At 50.0% G+C, this 18,911-nt stretch overlaps 1 pseudogene; it reads left to right on the top strand.

Annotated features, from left to right (window-relative positions):
• The first annotated feature begins 7,032 nt into the window (after positions 1 to 7,032).
• Positions 7,033 to 7,583, top strand: LOC136513786 (uncharacterized; annotated as a pseudogene).
• Positions 7,584 to 18,911: the final 11,328 nt, after the last annotated feature.

The raw sequence follows: 18,911 nt of genomic DNA, 5'->3' as shown, positions 1-18,911 counted from the left end.
TGTGGAGGGTCTGCCGGGCTCTCGACGTTAAGGAGCGCCGGCGGCACCTCATCCACGACGCGCTGTTGTGGCCTTGAGCGGCAAACTGAGTAGGCGGCGCAGATCCGGTCGGCAGCAGACAAGGTGGCCGGCCGGGTAGCAGGCAGGAGGCCGAGCCCCCTCAGATCCGGCCGGCAGCAGGCAGGAGGCTGAGCCACCACGCCCCCTTGCGAGCTTCGAGCGGGATGAGGAGCGAGCAGGTCGACAAGGTGCGCCCTTTCCTCCTCCCTAACTCGATCCCTTCCTACCTCCGTCCAGATTCAACGGATTTTAATATTTATGCCTCCATCCTCCCCTCTGGCTGGGCCACGGACGTCGTCGGCCGCCGCAGCACTGGGCGCGGTCGCCATGTCGCTCGGTGGCAGCTTCGCCTCACACATGGGCACCGCTTTTCTGCCGCATGCTTGGCTCCCTGGCAGGGTATGGCGAGCCCCTAGAGTCCGAGTTCTCCCCTTACTCCGTCATGGCGAGTAGTATCCCATCGTGCATGCTTGCTTGTTTATGTTAAGTACGTGTGTTCTTCTTTGTAAATCCCAAATTCAAATCAATTTCCATTCCTTTTTTATTAAAATCAATGCATGACCGGCCGCACCACACTCAGCATCATGTGAAACGTCGATTAATCTGCATAAAAAATTGTGTCCCAATGTTGATCTTTTGCGAGCTCCAGTAGTATAGTTTGTTGATTAATATGCATAAAAAATTGTCGATCTATGACAATACGAGTAGTTCTCTATGAAATTTGATTGCCTGTATTTTTTTCTTTTGCAGATTTGGAACACAGGGCACATATCAGTTAGTGTGCTTGCAGCGCGTCGTGGCTCATCGTCAGCTCCCGCGGCGAACTCCCGGAGAAAGGAGTGGCAACTCGCCTGGCGATGCTGTTGCCGCCGTCAGCCCACTGCCACCGCCTCTCCTGCGTGTGCTCCTCCAACACTGCTGGCAGATCCAGGTGCCCCTCCTCCATATCCCCTTCCCCATCTCGGCGTTTGCACCATCTCCTACTCCTCACCCTTCCTCTTCTTGATTCGATTTGATGATTCGAGTGCAGGATGTGTTCCCTGCAGGATGTAAAAAAGATTTCTATGCTGACAATTGCTAATTTGCCACATATTGACAATTACTAATTAAGCAGGCTCTTCTACTTGCAAATTCAAAGCGGTTGTTCCTTGCAACTATCTAACCTATCCCACTAAGGCGGATTAGCAGCTTATTTACTTGCAAATTATGCCTTCGTCTTAATCTTGCCTAGCATTGTAGTATCCCCCATTGAGCTTTATGTATCCACTCAGACTAAAAAATTATGTTTGCAATCTGTTTTTGTCATGTGTAACTGCTGAGTTTTATACGTCGTTATGCATTCTGATAGACAACATGATGATATTAACCAAATATTCTCTTTGAACTTTGTTGAGGATGGAGATTAGTGATTGATTGGCAATCTGACTTTCCCCTGTTGTGTGTAGATCCAAGACCCTAAAGAAGATTGTCTGATTCTGATCTTTTTGCTCATGCATTTGGAATCTATTTGCACGAAGATGAAGTTGAGGTACTTTCACGTCATGTATTTTTTTAACAGAAATGTTATACAACACACATGTGTTTTAGGGAAAAAAACACATAGATTTTCTCTCTCTTTTTTCACCGGTGATCACCGGCTCCGGCGAGCTCGCCCCTCAGGCCGGTCTCGCCTCGTGCCCTCGTGTGTGTCGTTAACTCCTGTCCGATCGCTGGGGGTCCTCCGTGCACCGCCCTGTGGGCTGACGCCTGACGGAGAGAGCGGGGGGACCCTATGACGGAGCCATAGGAGCTTTGACATGACAGCACGAGCGGGGTACCTCTTCCTCTACGATTTGTGATTTGTCCTTCCATAGAAAAAAAAATGTTTCTTATGATCTGTGGATCTGTGATCTTGTGATTGTCTAGAGGTAGAAGAAGGCTGGAGGTAGAAGGAGGATGAATGCTGTTGGATCTTAATTCTATTATGCAAAAAAATTCATGTGTTGAAACTGCATAAAACACATGGTTGTTGGGTAGATAGACTCGCAACACGGCATGATCTCATCTGCCATTAAAATCGATCTATGATCTGCTCCCCTGGGTAATTCTTTTTCTTTGTTGCACGAAATGAGCCTGGAGCTAATACCCTGTAGCTAGCTACGAAAATAACTTATTTGTAGCCGGACCAAAACTCAGCGAGGCTGAGCGTTACCAGCGGACCATGGTCACCCAAACCCCGTCCATTCATCCACCGCCGCAGGTCACGCTCGTAGCTTTTTTGGGCTCGGTGGTCCCCTTCGGACTATGCATGCATGCATTGATTAATTCGATCCCCTGATTTTTATCCCTTCCTAATCCTGCCACAGGCCATAGGCCATAGGCAAATATTTCATATTGTCATTTTTCTGGCCAATCGATCTTTGGAGATGTGGGTGATGGATCCATGGCGACTCTCTCCCTACGGACGGCACCCACAAGGGCGACGATGCCCGCGCGGACAGCACCCCTGGCAGCGGCGGCCCTCCTCGTCGCCACTCCCCTGCGCCTCCCTGTCGCGATGGCGGCGTCGCGCTCGCCCTCCCGGCTAATGTGGCGGCGGCGGCTATCCAGCACGGCACCACGGCTCCTTCCCCCGATGCCGCTCCCTGCCTGCGAACCACCGGCGACGTCGGCTCCATGCTCCATCGGGCAACGCGGCCCTAGGCGGCGGCGGAGAGATGAAGGGGCTATCTATGTCGTGTGTTTCCTCTGTCTGTATTTCAAAGAAAACTTGTGGTGGCCAATTAACTTATTTATTCTGAGATATTGGAGTAGACCAAATTCAGTAAAAAATAGATCATGAGTTGGAGCTAAGAATTGTGCTTCTTTTCTTCGTGCTTCTAGGAATTAGGCAGGGAGTGCATTGTTGTAATACTGTGTTGTTTTGTTAGCCTAGTGCTTTTGCTTCAGTTTGAAGTAGCAAATGGTTGTAGTGCACGACATAAATGAAGGCACGTGGGTACATGCAGAGTGGAGTGCTGTGGTGTTCAGAAGTGTAAATCCTATACTCTTATAAAGCAAAACCACCCTAGCAATTTTTCCCAATCCACGGCCATCCACGTCATCGTTCCCTCCTAGCCCACACATCCACCTCCACCCAACACCCATACTGTCTCAATCAGGACTGATGTCTCCTGTAAACTCTATTCATGTGGTACTACCGTCCAAGACTGTCTCTTGTTCTTGGGGGTTGTCTAGCATCACTGTGGCTGTGGACAGAGACCGTTGTTTACGTCCACATCTTAACCACTTACTGAATCTGCATGCTGTTGTCTGTGTTGAGGAGAATGCAGAATGATTTTGAGTTTTGAATTGATTTAGAACCAGTTTTGATGAACGGTTTGGTCTGGTTTTGGATGAAGGAATGGTTTTGCTGGTGTATGGTGTGGTGTTCATCCATAGCATGTTTAGGCAAGTGTCATGCGTCTAATGGATGGTCCAAGAGGGCCCTAGGCCCACCCAAGCCAGCCGCGCCCGGTGAGGGCGCCCCCCCCCCCCCCCCCCCCCCCCCGCCGTACTGCCGACATCCATATTCAGAGGATCTCAAATGAAGGAAAGAGAATAGGAATAGAGACGGCTTAGATTAGATAGGATCCTGAGGAGTTCAAATCTATATGGACCTTCCTCGTTAGATTACTTAAAATGCAAGTCTACTCGAGACTATAAATACAGAGGCATTGTAATCAGTTGGATTAAGAAAGAACAATCTAAGGGCTTCCCTATCCCTCTCCCTCTCCTTCTCCCTATGCGGACGCCTCATCTCTCCCCAAACCATAGCCGCCATCTCTCCTCCACCATAGCCGCCGCCCCTAACCCTAGCCGCTGCCCCCTTAGAGGCCCCCTCCCAACCGGCCTCTTACACTGGTATCCAGAGAACAGACGATCCATGGATTCCACCACCTCCACCATGCAACAACTGATCCAGAACCTCTCCGACATCCTCCGCAAGAACTTTGATGAGATGCATCACTAGTTTATCAATCTGAACGCGCGGCTCCACACCATCGAGAAAGCACGCGGCCACGGAGACGCTGTGGGGGGTATAACCCCAGGTACCCACAGCAATGGACATGGGCCACACCACCAGGGGAGGTCCAACCCATAAGATCAAGGTCTACGGTGCTCGGCTCTGGTCGGCATGCACCGTAAGGCAATCAGAAGACATCTTGGTGATAGAGAAGGATCTGTTCGGATATGATAGATATTGTATTCCTTTTAAATACTTACCATATAGCCGAATAGATCTAGATCTAACCGACTTGTAACACTGCCTCCCAGACTATATAAGGCGGGCAGGGACCCCCCCTCGAAATCATCTCATATTCAATACAATCCAACAAAGACACATGACGTAGGGTATTACATCGATCAGACGACCCGAACCTGTCTAAATCGTTGTCTCTGTGCCTTGTGTCACCATCCGGTTCCTATTACGCGCACCTCTACCGATCATCTACTACCGTGGGTATCCCCTCGGTAGAGGGTCGATCAGATTTCGTTGACAGTGACGTGGTAGGTAGGGGGTGTGCATGCTGATCCCCACAATGAATCAGATGGGAATTTTCATCTTCAACAACATCATGGCACAACACGTTGCAAACTCGGCTTCCTACGGCAGCGTCCTTCAACGCCTGTTAAGGGTTCGACGTCTCTAGGCGATTTGCGGCGGCATGTTATCGGGGGATCGACCTTGATCTTTGGTCCCTCGACCATCACAGCGACTCGTCGGCTCGAGGCGGCATCTCACAATGTCGTGTGTGCGCAGTATCCTTCCGTGGCCCACGATGGAATTCGTCTCGAAGAAATTCAAAGCTGCACTTGGAGATCTACGTCGATCTAGCATCCCGCAGTAACTCGACGGATCAGCGTAGCAATGATATCGTCGGGTGATGGACCATCATACGTCTTGCGCGGAGGCTAATCGGCGTTTCATCTAAATTGGACTCGCTTCGTACAGCTCGGAGAAGGACGTATCTGCTCTGGAGCCAGTTTCGAGCTGACCGAGTCTTTTACGGCATCTACACCCCTGACGGACAGGATCTGGCGGCAAGTTCCAGATTAGTTTTCCTAGCCGCTATGCATGCCCAGGACGACCATGCAGGCCAACCAGAGTGAAGCAATGCATGCGTATAGATGTGTGTCATATGTGGAGCAATTCTCCAGCGGTCGATCGGTTGGCGCCTCCGCTTGACCTCGCAAAGCTAAGAGAGGAGGACGAGGACACGGTGTTCACCCACCAACTCCTGCTCCTACGCGGTCAACGCTCCTGAGGCGTTCCACAAACTGGAGGCGCGCTACGTCAAGGACGATCGGCTGCGGATCCGCTGCACCGTCTGCATCGAGTGGAGTCGGATCCGACTAGGACCAAAGATGGCAAGCAGCCTGTTCGGTTGACTGATTCGTATAGTTGCTGGTTCGTGAAGAAGTACTGTTGGCTGGTTTGTGTGAGAGAAAAATACTGTTTCGGCTAGAAATTTACGATCGTTTACGACAAGCCACAGCCAAACGAACAGGCTGCAGAAAGCTAATTAAGGAAATAATAAAGATATTGACGATCATGCATGTACCTCAGGCATGCAAGGCCTGGAATAATTTTTCCATGCTTGCCTATGCTTGCATGATCCGTCGCAAGTCCAATCTCCTAAAACGGTGGCTCAACGCCCGAAGGAAATGCAGTTCCGAGTCCGAGTCCATCGGGCACGTAACCTGCATCGACTCCAGCTGAAGCACTACATGCAAGCAAATGAGGTGGACTCCAATGTATGGGATCAACAGCCACCGAGCAAGCCGGTAAGCGAGCCACCCGAGCCACCAAGTGAGCCGCCCAAGCCATCACTACAGGACAAGCAAAATTTATCGAGTGCCGCATGCTTTGCCGAGTGCCAAAAATAGGGCACTCGGCAAAGCCACTCTTTGCCGAGTGTTGCACTCAGCAAAGAATTGCACTCGGCAAAGAGTGGCTTTGCCGAGTGCCGCAGCATGCCCGGCGCTCGGCAAAGCACGCCACTCGGCAAAGGCACTCTTTGCCGAGCGCAACACTCGGCAAAGAGCGCACTCGGCAAAATGCCCGTCAGTTGCCCACCTACCCCGCCCACACCATTACCATCTTTAAAAAAAAAGTTTACCGAGTGCTTAACCTGACACTCGGCAAAGAGGCCCTTTGCCGAGTGCTGCGGCCTGGCACTCGGCAAAGGCCCTCTTTGCCGAGTGTCAGGCATGATACTCGGCAAAGTATTTTTGTTTTTTTTGAATTTTGATTTCAAATTTTTTTGTACACCTTATCTATCGTTTACAAGCACATGTTAAAATTTGGGACATTTTTATAACTTTTTGCTATATTTCTTGAATTAATTTTGTTTACTTGCATTTTTTCCGAAAAAGTAAATTTGAACTGCAGGTGCATGAAATAATGAAATGTAGCCATTCAAAAAATGATAGTCATGTTGTAGAGTGTATTTTGAGGCCGTATGCAGGAACTCACCCAAAATTTTGAACGCCTTGTTCGCCAAACATGACGACCCGCTTGTGGTCGGAGTGTATTTAAATTATAGAAAATGCAAACGAAGTCCGAAATTCACGAAACTTGTCGAGGTGTTGTGTGATCGCATGTGGAGGCTATGATAAAAATTTGAGAAGGTTTCGAGCAAGTTGCGACGCCGGATGCCTAAAACCTAGACATCTCCACATGCGACGTCCGTCTGCCCACGGTGGGCGAGGAGGCGGCTCCACAGATGTACGATGAGGAGGTGGTTCCGCACACGTCCGAGGAGGGGGCAGGGGGTTCGACTTCCTCTGCAGCCTCCAAACCCTACTTGCGAGGTCCCAGCCAGCTCCCGAAGCGACCGATTCCTCCTCACCGCCGCCCACTGATTGCACCCGAGGGGGATAAGTAAGTAACTTCATATGTTCTTCATTTGATATGTTGAAAAATGATAATAAGAGCTAATAATAACTATTGTTAACCACTTGTGCAGGAACTGGATGCTTGTGGAGGAGGGGATCGAGGCTCGCAATGTCAATGGGATCCTGGGACTTCTGTGCAGGGAACACTTCCCTGGCCTGGTGTGGACGTCAGAGGATGAGGACCCAGTGGTACCCTCGTTCGACCAGTATGCCCTCGTCGCCACCGACACTGAGCATAGAAACTTGGCGGATCGGGTGATTCAAGAGTTGTGGGTAAGCCTTTCTCGCACTACGGCCCTCAATTCATTGCATTCAATGCACATTCTTTAAACAAAATAATGGATACCTCGTGTCTTTATGTAGGACTTCTTCAGATGCCAGCTGGGACAGGACGATAGGGCGTATCAGGTGGCTTACGCTTCCTGTAAAAGGCGTGTCTCGGACTTGTATTACGAGGCCCGCCTCCAGGCGCACAGAGACTACAATGCCACCTTTCGTAACAGAAGAATCAACAAGACACAGGCAAGAAGGGAGACAGAGGTTCTTACCAGGGAGCAGTACCTACAGGTAAATAGAAAACATCTCCTATTGATTTCTTCTGAGATTAACTATGCCTAATTTGATCTTATGATGGCTTGTAGGTGATTCCAAACTGGTGCGCCACCCACCCCGATTGCTGGGCTGCTATAGTGGACAAATGGTTGGACGCGGACTGGCAGAGGGCGCACCAAGAGAAAAGCGAGCACCGTATGATGATGCCAGGTGTACCTCACCATCAGGGCAGCGCCAGCCTCAGCAAGTATGCGAAGACATATGTAAGTCTCCACCATTTGTCTTATCTAGCCGCGCTCAGTTTTGCATTATTTCTTACCACATGTTGTTGTCTTTCTCGCAGTCGGCGGCGCACGGTGGCCAGCCAATTGGCCAACTCACGGTGTATGCTATGGCCCACATGGGCCCGGCAAAGTCCAACATCGAGTACAACCCGGTTGCGGGCCTAGAGGTGTACACCAACTCCAGCGTCCACACCCGCCTCACTTCTTACACGGAGGTGGCAAGGTCAGTCCACGGGTCCGACTACGATCCGAGGACTGAGGAGCGCCTTGATCCTGAGCTCGTGATGAGGGTGGGGGAAGGCAAGAAGCATGGGCGTTTCTGGATTGGCGACGACATCCTCGACACGGGCACTACTCCTCCTCTCCACTACCTTCGAGCAGCGAGCACGAGCTCTAGCGTGCCCATAAGGCAACGGCCGTCATCGGTGGCGGCACTCCAGGTGAGTATTCCAGTTTCATTCGTCGTTCTTTGTCATTTACATTCCTTAGCTATGAATTATTGAAACATTGGTGTCAAATGTTGCAGGCCGAGCTGCAGCAACTTCGGTCCCAGCAGGAGGCCTAGCTGGCTAAGCGGGAGGCTGAGCGTCAGAGGCTACAAGCTTTGGAGGCCCAGCAAGCAGGTTTGCTCCAGTTCGTGCAACAACTTGGGCTGCAACAAGGTTGGGAGATCCCAGCCAACCTGCTTGCACCACCACCACCACCACATCGTCCAGATTCTACTCTGGTGAGTATGAGTATGGGTATGGATGCTTTACTTTCTATGCTCATGCTTAGTGTCAAACCTAGTGATGGCCTTCGTGCCAGATTTGTTGATGTGTGGGCCTTCGTGCCAGGTTTATTGATGTGTCGGCCTTCGTGCCGGAAATGTGGTTGTCGGCCTTCGTGCCGACGTTTTTCTTGCAGGTTTTGGAAACCTCCCCGTGCAGGGGAGGTGCTGCCGAAATTTTCAACTTTTCTTTAAACTGCTTACATTTTTATGTAGGCATGCCTTTATGTATTGAACTTATGAACTTTGAACTTGTGGTTTGTAATATATTGTGGATTTCAGACATAATTGGTCGTTTGTGATATATATATGTGGTTTCTGATATATTGTGTTGAATTGTGGTTTCTAATATATATATATATGCACTGTTGTTTACATGGAAAAGCAAAAAACAAAAAAAATAAAATTTTGCTGTGGCTTTGCCGAGTGCAATGACCATTGCACTCGGCAAAGCTGGGAAAATAGCAGCAACAATTTCCCAGATTTGCCGAGTGCAATGGCCATTGCACTCGGCAAAGAAAATTTAAAAAATAAAAAATAAAAAATGCTTTGCCGAGTGCCTTGGCAGTGGCACTCGGCAAAGAAAATTTAAAAAAAAATAAAAACAGGCTTTGCCGAGTGCCTCGGCGCTATGGCACTTGCAAAGAATTTTGAAAAAAAAAGAAAATTCTTTGCCGAGTGTTGCACTCGGCAAAGAAATTAAAAAACAATTTAAGACGGCGTGAGCCGTCGGCCAACGGCCGTCAATCCTTTGCCGAGTGCCCGAGATTTGGCACTCGGCAAAGCAGGCTTTACCGTGAAAAGGTTCGACGGAGCCTCTTTGCCGAGTGTTGCACTCGGCAAAGAATTTGCCGAGTGCATGGGTGCCTTTGCCGAGTGCATGGGGCACTCGGCAAAGCGTGTGGCTACTGTAGTGCATCAAATGAGCCGTGCCGCGTCTCAATGATGATTGCCATGAAGAAAGACGCTATGAAAACCGCGACCGCCGCCATGACGACATGTTGGAAAGCTCGAGGGCCGGGCAATTTTGTCGACGCCGACCAGATAACGTCATACACCGTCGATCAGACATTTTGACTAAAGCTAAGTACCTCTACTATATTTGCATTAATACAACTTTCTCTGAGTTTTCGTCATGCTCCTCCAATTATTATTTCTTCGGTTATTTTTCATAATTAAATGTCTCCACGTTTAATATCTCCGTGTTTAAAATGTTTCATAATGCAATATCCGACCAGTTGATCGGACTGTTCGGCGCTCACTTCTACTCAGCGCTCACTTCGCCGCTGACCAGTTGGTTTGGCTACTCGGTGCTCGATTCTTCACCAACCAACTGGTCGGATTGTCTGTTGCTTCATCGTCAACTACACTTAGGGAGAACCAGATAGGAATTTTCCATCACCATCACCATCTGCGACGATGACTCGGCTCCATGAGACGGCGATCTCAACCCAATGCTCTGAGGTGCATCGCTCTTCGTAAGAGTTCTCCGGAGGTCCAATGCTGTGCTTCGTCGGCACCAATCAAGGAGATGGTTATATGCGGCAAGCCAGCAGCATGGAGGTCAACTTCAGGAATTCGGATGCATCACCTGACATTGACTCGTCATCATCCTTCGGTGGGGCTCATCAACCCTCATCGACGGCTCGCGTGGTCCTCGCTATCGACTCGACATTACGAGGCAACTCACGGCGACACATTGTGATTTTCACTAAGATCAACGTCAACAAGCAAAGGACGACGTATTATCTACAATACCATGCAAGATAAGTAAACAAACTATCACGGTGTTTTGATTGCATCTACATACAGCCTCGAGCATGCATGCAAGAAATAAATTCCCTTGCTACCGATCTACACTCACGAAACGTGACTCCAACGTCATCAATCCAAACGAGCTAAGTCATGATTTTTTTCTATTGAATATTCTAACATATATATAACTTTGTCTACTTTGATAACTATCAACATCAGCGGCGGCCCTATGCTTTCTCCATTTGTTTTTCATAATTTTTCTCAAATTACTTATTTCTCTATGCTAAACATCTTTAAGATGACGTATACTATCGCCATTCAAATCAGACTACGCCCTCACCTCAGTCGAACACGCTCAACGGCTTCGCCTCCCCACGCGAATTGACTCCGCCAGGCTCCGATTTCGCCCGTTTGCCTATGACTCTGCGTAGCCGCCGAGCCGCCGTGCCGCCGAGCCACTCGAGCCACCATGCCGCCGTGCCGCCGAGCCACCAAGTCACCCGAGCCGCCAAGCGACCTGCTAAGCAAGCCGCCTGAGTCGTAAGCACTCGCCACGGTCTGCAAATTTCTCCACGGTCTCCATATTTCGCCACGGTCTCTAAATTTCTCCACAGTCTCCAATTTTTGCCACGGTATCCAAATTTCTCTACGGTCTCCAAATTTCGCTACGGCTCCAATTTTTGCCACGGTCTCCAATTTTTGCCACGGTCTCTAAATTTTACCACGGACTCCAATTTTCGCCACGATCTTCAATTTTCGTCACGGTCTCCAAATTTCACCACGGTCTCCAATTTTCACCACGGTCTCCAATTTTTGCCACGGTATAGTGCTAAGCACTCTATGAAAAGTCCTAATGGCTAGAGGGGGGGGTGAATAGCCTATTAAAAATTTCTACAACAACACTTAACAAACCGGTTAGATAATTATGAGGCGAAGCAAGTGTTGTGCTAGCCTACTAAAATAACAAGCCACCTACCACAATTCTAGTTTGTATAGTTTCTATCCACACAAAAGCTATGACACCACACTAAGTTAAGGTGCTCTCAAAGGCTAACTAAAGAGCCACACTAACCAAACTAACAAGCTCTCGCAACTAGCTACACTAAAGAGCTTGACAACTAATTTGCGGTAATATAAAGAGAGTGAGCAATTTGTTTATACCGCCGTGTCAAGGAAGGAGCCAATCAATCAAATGTTGACACAATGATTTTTTACCGAGGTTCACTTGCTTGCCGGCAAGCTAGTCCTCGTTGTGGTGATTCACTCACTTCGAGGTTCACGCGCTAATTGGCATCACACACCAAACCCTCAATAGGGTGCCACACAACCAACACAAGATGAGTTTCACACAAGCCACGAGCAATCCACTAGAGTACCTTTTGGCTCTCCGCCGGGGAAAGGTCAAGAACCCCTTACAATCACCACGATCGGAGCCGAAGACAATCACCACCCTCCGCTCGACGATCCTTGCTGCTCCAAGCCGTCTAGGTGGCGGCAACCACCAAGAGTAACAAGCGAATCCCGTAATGAAACACGAACACCAAGTGCCTCTAGATGCAAACACTCAAGCAATGCACTTGGATTCTCTCCCAATCTCACAAAGATGATGAATCAATGATGGAGATGAGTGGGAGGGCTTTGGCTAAGCTCACAAGGTTGCTATGTCAATGCAAATGACCAAGAGAGTGAGCTTGAGCCGGCCATGAGGATCTCGACCGATGGAAAGAGAATAGGAATAGAGACGGTTTAGATTAGATAGGATCATGAGGAGTCCAAATCTATAAAGACCTTCCTCGTTAGATTACTTAAGATGCAAGTCTACTCGAGACTATAAATACAGATGCATTGTAATCAGTTGGATCAAGAAAGAACAACCTAAGGGCATCCCTCTCCCTCTCCTTCTCCCTATGCCGACGCCTCCTCTCTCCCCAAACCCTAGCCTCCACCTCTCCTCCACCATAGCCTCCGGCCCTAACCCTAGCCGCCACCCCTTAGAGGCTCCCTCCCAACCAGCCTCTTACAGCAAGAGCCTCTAGTTCTCTAGCTAGGGGCACATCGTCACTTGACACATAGTGTATAGCTGGACTCCAGACTGAAGATGGCCACACAAACTCACCAGCTAGTCACACTTCACTTGCTTTTATGGCTATTGATCCATGGCACACATTTTAACAGTACCAATCAAAGCAAGTCACTAAGGGCATGTACAACCCACAGATGCGGGTTCGTCTCTAAGCACCTCAAATCTATCATACAGATAGGTCATACAACCCATAAACAGGGGTCCGTCTCTAAGCTATTTAATGCTTTGCATGCAGCTAGGATCTACACCGCGTACGCCCTTTTATTGTGTGGCTATTTGATAGAAAATGTATCAAGGATAAATAAGAGCAACATGATACCAAAGAAAGCATGCCATATAGGAATATCCCGAGTTGTCACTGCTTCAGAGATCATAGTAGCAAAGCTCTATTCACATTAAAAAAATAGTAGTGCACCATAATCAGACAACAGCTAGCATCCTGATAGCTCGGTTCACATTCAGAAAATAGCAGCACATTTAGAAAATAGCAGCACATATAGGATAAAGTTCACATTCAGATAGGATAAAGTTCCTGGACAGTAGGATAATAGTTGCTACAACATTCATAGCTGCAAGTCCTCATAGCCCAGGGTTTTGCAATAAAGCTAACAGGATGATGATGTTCATAGCAGTTCACAGCAAGCTTAATTTCAATCTCCACAGCAGCAGTCTTCACAACAACTTTACATCAGCTTCACACTGCACACATTCAGAAAAATAGCACATTCAGAAAAATCACAGTGCTCACAGGCTTGCTCTAACTGAAGATTCAGAAAACTGGCTCAGAAAATTGACACTCAACTCAAGATAGGATCATTGTAGTACTATATGCAGATTTAACTATATCTGGTCTAGCATCTAGCCCTGGCATAAGCATCACCGTAAACAAAGGGGGTGCACATCAAAGAAATCTTAAACAGATAGCATATAGCAATCGAAGCAAACACTAGTAGGTACTACAAGCAGCAGCACGCATCTCTGTCAAAGTTGGAGAAGCTGCCTCCGCTGGATCCATCGATGGACGATGGCGCCGTGTCTCTGTCAAACATATTTGAGCTTCGATTGCACTGTCAAACAAAATAGCGCATCTCTGTCAAACAATCCTAGGGACTGGCACTGACCTGCTCATGGCGGAGCTCACCCGCGTGGCTCCCGGTGGCCAGGGCGGAGCGGCGGAGGTCGCCTGCGCGGCTCACGGCGGCCGGGGTGGAGCTCACCCGTTCGCAGCCCACGGTGCGTGGAGCTGGCCCGCGCGTCCCGCGGCGGCATGGTAGAGGTCGCCGCGCGCAGCCCACGGTGCGGCGGAGCTCGACCGCGCTGCTCGCAACGGCCAAGGCGCCCAACATCCCCCACGCGTGCGAATACCAGATTCAGTGTGTGCCCGCGCGGGATCCGCATCCTTCAGCGAGTCGAGAAGCCAACTCCTACAATGCTGCTTCAGCAGGCGATTCGGCCTCGGAGCACGGGCCCTCGCCGTCGCCTCGCGAGGCGACGGGGCAACCGTCTGCAAGCCGAACGAGGGTGTATTTTGCAAAAACGGTAACAAAGAGACGGGGAAGAGACGCCATTGTACGTGCCCTAAAATGATGGGACAACTTATATATCTTGCATGATGAAAATGAGAATCACATGCAACGATCACTGCAGTATATAAATAAATGCACTGTTAGTAGACAAAGAAATGGGTCTTTGGACATTATAATGTCCCACATTACTATTTGCCAGCCTTACTTCTGCACATCATGCCTATATTGTTATTAAAATACCTTCATGAATTTTAGAAATGAGCAAGATCATATTATTATGTTATTTGTTAGATATTGGAGGTCAACAAACTAGCAAGTAGATGACTTTGAGGGATATCATGGCTGAGAAGCAAGTAAATGAATTTGATGGATATCATGGCTGAGGCAGATACCTAGCACAAATGACTTTCAATTGTTGAATATATGGTCCGTTTGGATCCTTGGCAAGAAAATTAGACTCGCTAGGCTAGACTAGGTGTTTGCAACGGATTAAAAAATCTTGCTTTTGTGGCATGTTGCCGCACCGGGCCACAAAAACATTGTTTCTGAAGGAGAGTCAACTCCGCTCGCCTTCAACGGCAAAATCCCACCCGCGCGGAAAAAACGAGCACTACGAGCCGCAACGAACTCAACAACTCTCGGATTTATCTCGCGCCACGCAACAATCTCTATTTTGTGCTTTCGTAAAGCGATTAGGATTGGTTGTGCCGTACGTGTGATTAACATTGGGGCCGGATTTCCTTCCAAAAATTTCATTGGAGATTCCTTCCATAAGTTTTTGGGGTTCGGCTTGCATCTCATCTACATGCACCTCCATGTTGCTTGACTTTGCACTAGTTAATACGCAGATTGCATTCATCAGTGCTTTTATATTGGCATACTGGACATTGGTGATTTTGACGCCAGTATATATCATACTTAATTACAATATTACACTTGGACTAGCTTGTTCTTGGACACGCTGCTTATTAATTTGCCAGATAAAGCAATCGACAAGGTCGTCAGCAAACTTTAATCATAACCAAACAATGGTGCTAGCTTGGCAGCACAACCAAACATGTCGCAAGTGCAAGTTGGGCATAGCTGGAATCGGCAAGCTTGCCCAGCTGAGCTATCACTCACCTCAGCAAAGCTACCAAACGGACCCATAGTGTTCATATTCTATACCGTCATGGCTGTGGCACATACCCTGCACAAATGATTGCTCTCAGTTTGTTCAATATAATCATCCAATGACTGATCGGCGCTCGTCGGTTTTGGCAAGCCTTGAGTGATTGTTTTCGTGCCTATCAATTCAAGACTTGCGTGATTCTTTTTTAAGTTTTTTCACCAATCAATTCATAGTGGTGAGAATCCAAGATCCAACATTAGATTATACAGAGAAATTTCAACTTTCAGTTCAAACAATTAGATGTATACCTACGGAATCAACCATAGGGTGTAGTTGAGCAACGAAATTAACCATAGGATGTAGTTGAGGCAGTTGCTGCTCAAGAACAGTGTGTTGGAGACCATGACGTATTGACCAATGGTGGGTCTATCGGTGTTGCTGCTTGGGAATGTCTTGCATGTGGGTAGGCCAACAATAAGCCTTTATGCAAGGTCGCACACCCCCTGTGGGGGTACGATCCCGGATACCCACGGCAGACCATATGGGATGCGCCCCTAGGGGTGGCCCAGCCCACAAGAAGAAGCATTGCGAGGCACGACTCTGCTTGGTGCCTTCCGCAAGACATCGGGAAGATATCTTGAAGATACTACGAGATCTGTTAGGATATGTATGATCCCAAGATTCCTGTAATTAGTTATTACTTTCCGGTTATCTCTCAGATCTAACCGACTTGTAACCCTGCCTCCCGGACTATATAAGGCGGGCATGGACCCCCTCTAAACTCACGGCATATCATACGATAGCTAATATAAACCAACAAACCACAGGAGTAGGGTATTACGTCATACTGACGGCCTGAACCTGTCCAACTCGTGTGTCTCTGTTGCTTTCTTTTTCTTGATCTCGCGCTCCTCTACTGATCAATCTAACTTCGTGGGATACCCCTCAGAGGACTGCCGACGATATTATGTCGACAGTTGGCGCGCCAGGTAGGGGTGTGCGTGCTGTTTCCTTGTCGAACAAGATGCCTTTTTCCGCAGGCTCTTCGTCCCTTCCACAGCCCGGCCAGATCTTCACGGTCGGATCCATCACGTGGGTCATCAACGCTGACGGAGTCGGAGAGCTCCTCAAGCCGGAGCAGATCGTTTCTACGCCGGCCACCCCCGCACCTGCAACTGCAAATCCGATCTTAGATCCACTTCTAAGGTCGCCTTCATCAACGACTCGCCGTTCGCTTCCTCGTTACCAGAGGAGGCACATCAACAATCATGATCTGATCGAATCCATCGATCGGGTCGGCCTGAAGCTCGCCGATTGCCTCTCCGTCGCCGAATCAGCTCTGGACACTTTCGTTCGGCGCCGACCACTCTCCGATCCGGATCTATCAGAAGCTGCTCGGCAAACTCCGGGGGTTACGGCCCTACCCTTCGGGCTCGCCAACACCACCGCCACGTACCAAGACGCCTTGAGGGCCAAATTTGCCGACCAGGTGGGGGATATCCATCCTCTCACCGACCAGATCGCTGACCAGCTCCCGCCGACGGTCAACATGCTACACGCCAGCCGATGCCCCGGAGCATCCCTCCAAACCATCTTGGAGGAAAGTCCGGACTCCGAATCTCAGGGCTCCACGGAGACCCTCGCCGAAACCTTCACCGAGCAACCTCCTCTCCCGCCTTTTCGGGGCGGTGCCATCTTCAACGTCAGTATCGACAGCCCCCCTCGGAATGGCGAAACCGATGAGGAATGCGCCGCTCGGGAGAACCGAAACGTCAACCGCGCGCAGCGGCGAGAAAACGAGGCAGCCATCGCAAGGGCCGAGGCTGCTCGGAATAATCGGCTTGACTCTCAAGAAAGACCGCTCCCGCTCTACCGTGACCTCGACGAAGAATTTCTCCGCGTCGACGGCCACGACGTCTTCAAGACTCCAAGCGCCAATTTGGCAGTAGCCGCCAACGAGCTCGCTCGCTTCCCTCAAACGCCCGAGCTCGCCAAGATCGCCGCCATGCTTAAAGCGGCTCACTGTCAGGTCAATGAGATCCGCGAGGATCAGAGACCTTCGTGCTCTACGAGCATGATTCACCGATCAGCTGCGCCGAGGTCCAATCGCCACCCAAGTCAAAGCCGTTTCGCCGACCAGTCATTACCTCTCCAAGGGGGACCCGGGGGGCATCGCACCGAACACCATCGCCAACACGACCAGGAGGTCGAACAGGATGCTAGAGTACATCTTAGCAACCTCCAGGATGCGTGGCAGCATATCGAGCACCGTCGCTTTGGTCGCCACGAAGACAAAGTACGTCGCCGCCAGGATTACGAAAGGGAGTACGGCAACCCGGACTCAGCCCTCGAGCCTATCCCCGACCACAACGCCGCAGATTACGGTGTCGACAATCCAGAGGGGCCTCTGGCTTTCACAAGGGCACTCCAAACGCTTCGATGGCCCCATGGTTTTAAGATCACCGGGGTCGAGCCCTACGAAGGAAGAATGAACCCGACTCAGTGGCTGTAGGCTTATGCCACTGCCGTCCATGCCGCGGGAGGAGACACCAGCGTTATGGCAAATTATCTCCCCATCATGCTCATGCCACCCGCCATGAGCTGGTTCACCAGCCTTGCGCCGGACTCCATCGGCTCATGGGAAGAGTTGAAGAAAGTCTTCACCGACAACTATATGGCCACGTGTACTCGACCTGGCACGAAGCATGATCTCAGCCGCATCAACCAGAAGCCATCTGAGCTCCTCCACAGCTACATCTGGCGTTTCTCCGAGATGAGGAACTCTATCCCCAACATCACAGAAGCTGAAGTCATCACCGCCTTTATCCGAGGACTCCACCATCGCGAGCTTCGCTCCAAATTCAACCGTAAGCCACCGACCGGTATCGGTGAAATGATAACTACCGCCAACCAGTACGCCGATGCAGAGGAAGCCGAGGTGCGCTTCAACGAGGATGTAGGCACTCAGCGACCACCTCACCAATACGACGATCGCCTCGACGACCGATGTCACAATGACCGCCGCCCCAATGACCGCAGCTATCATCGCGATAGCGGTCGTGATTGAACAGGAGGACACAGGCCTGGCCAAAATCACCGCCGCCGGCTAGAACACATCTTCATCGCCGCTAGTCAGCCTCGCGCCAAGCGTAACTACAACGAGCAGTACCAAAAGATACTCGACGGCCCGTGCCCTCTTCACAAGAACGCCAAACACAAGATGAAGGACTGCATTGGTCTAGCCAAGGAGTTCTAGGACAAGAGGCTCGATGACGACACCAACAATGGAACAGGAGGTCGCCGACCGCCTGGGAACAACAACAACGCCTTTTAGGACCACGATAAGGTGGTCGCCACCATCTTCGGGGGCCTCACCTCCACTGAGAGTCGAAGGGAATGGAAGCTTGCTGCTCGACGAGTGCTCATCGTCGCTTCAGAAGAAACTACCGCCGACCCTAGCTATCGCCCATGGTCCGAGATACCCATCACCTTCAGCAGGGCCGACTAGTGGGCAGACATACCATATACAGGGCGTTTCCCCCTCGTCCTCGACGCAACCGTCCAGAAGGTGCTATTTAGAAAAGTCCTTGTTGATGGTGGCAGTGCTTTGAACTTGCTCTTCGCCGGAGCCCTAAGGGAGTTGGGCCTCGCGATATCAGATCTCACACCCTCGGACTCCTCCTTCTGGGGTGTGGTACCTGGAAGGGCATCCATGCCACTTGGAGAGATCACCCTGCCAGTACAGTTCGGCATGGCAAGCAACTACCGCATCAAGCATATCAACTTCTACGTCGCCGACTTCGACACCGCCTACCGCGCCATACTTGGCCGGCCAGCTCTGGCCAAATTC

Source organism: Miscanthus floridulus, chromosome 16 (assembly GCF_019320115.1).
Source record: "Miscanthus floridulus cultivar M001 chromosome 16, ASM1932011v1, whole genome shotgun sequence".
Classification (NCBI taxonomy): Eukaryota; Viridiplantae; Streptophyta; class Magnoliopsida; order Poales; family Poaceae; genus Miscanthus; species Miscanthus floridulus.
This window is presented reverse-complemented; position numbering and strand designations above follow the sequence as displayed.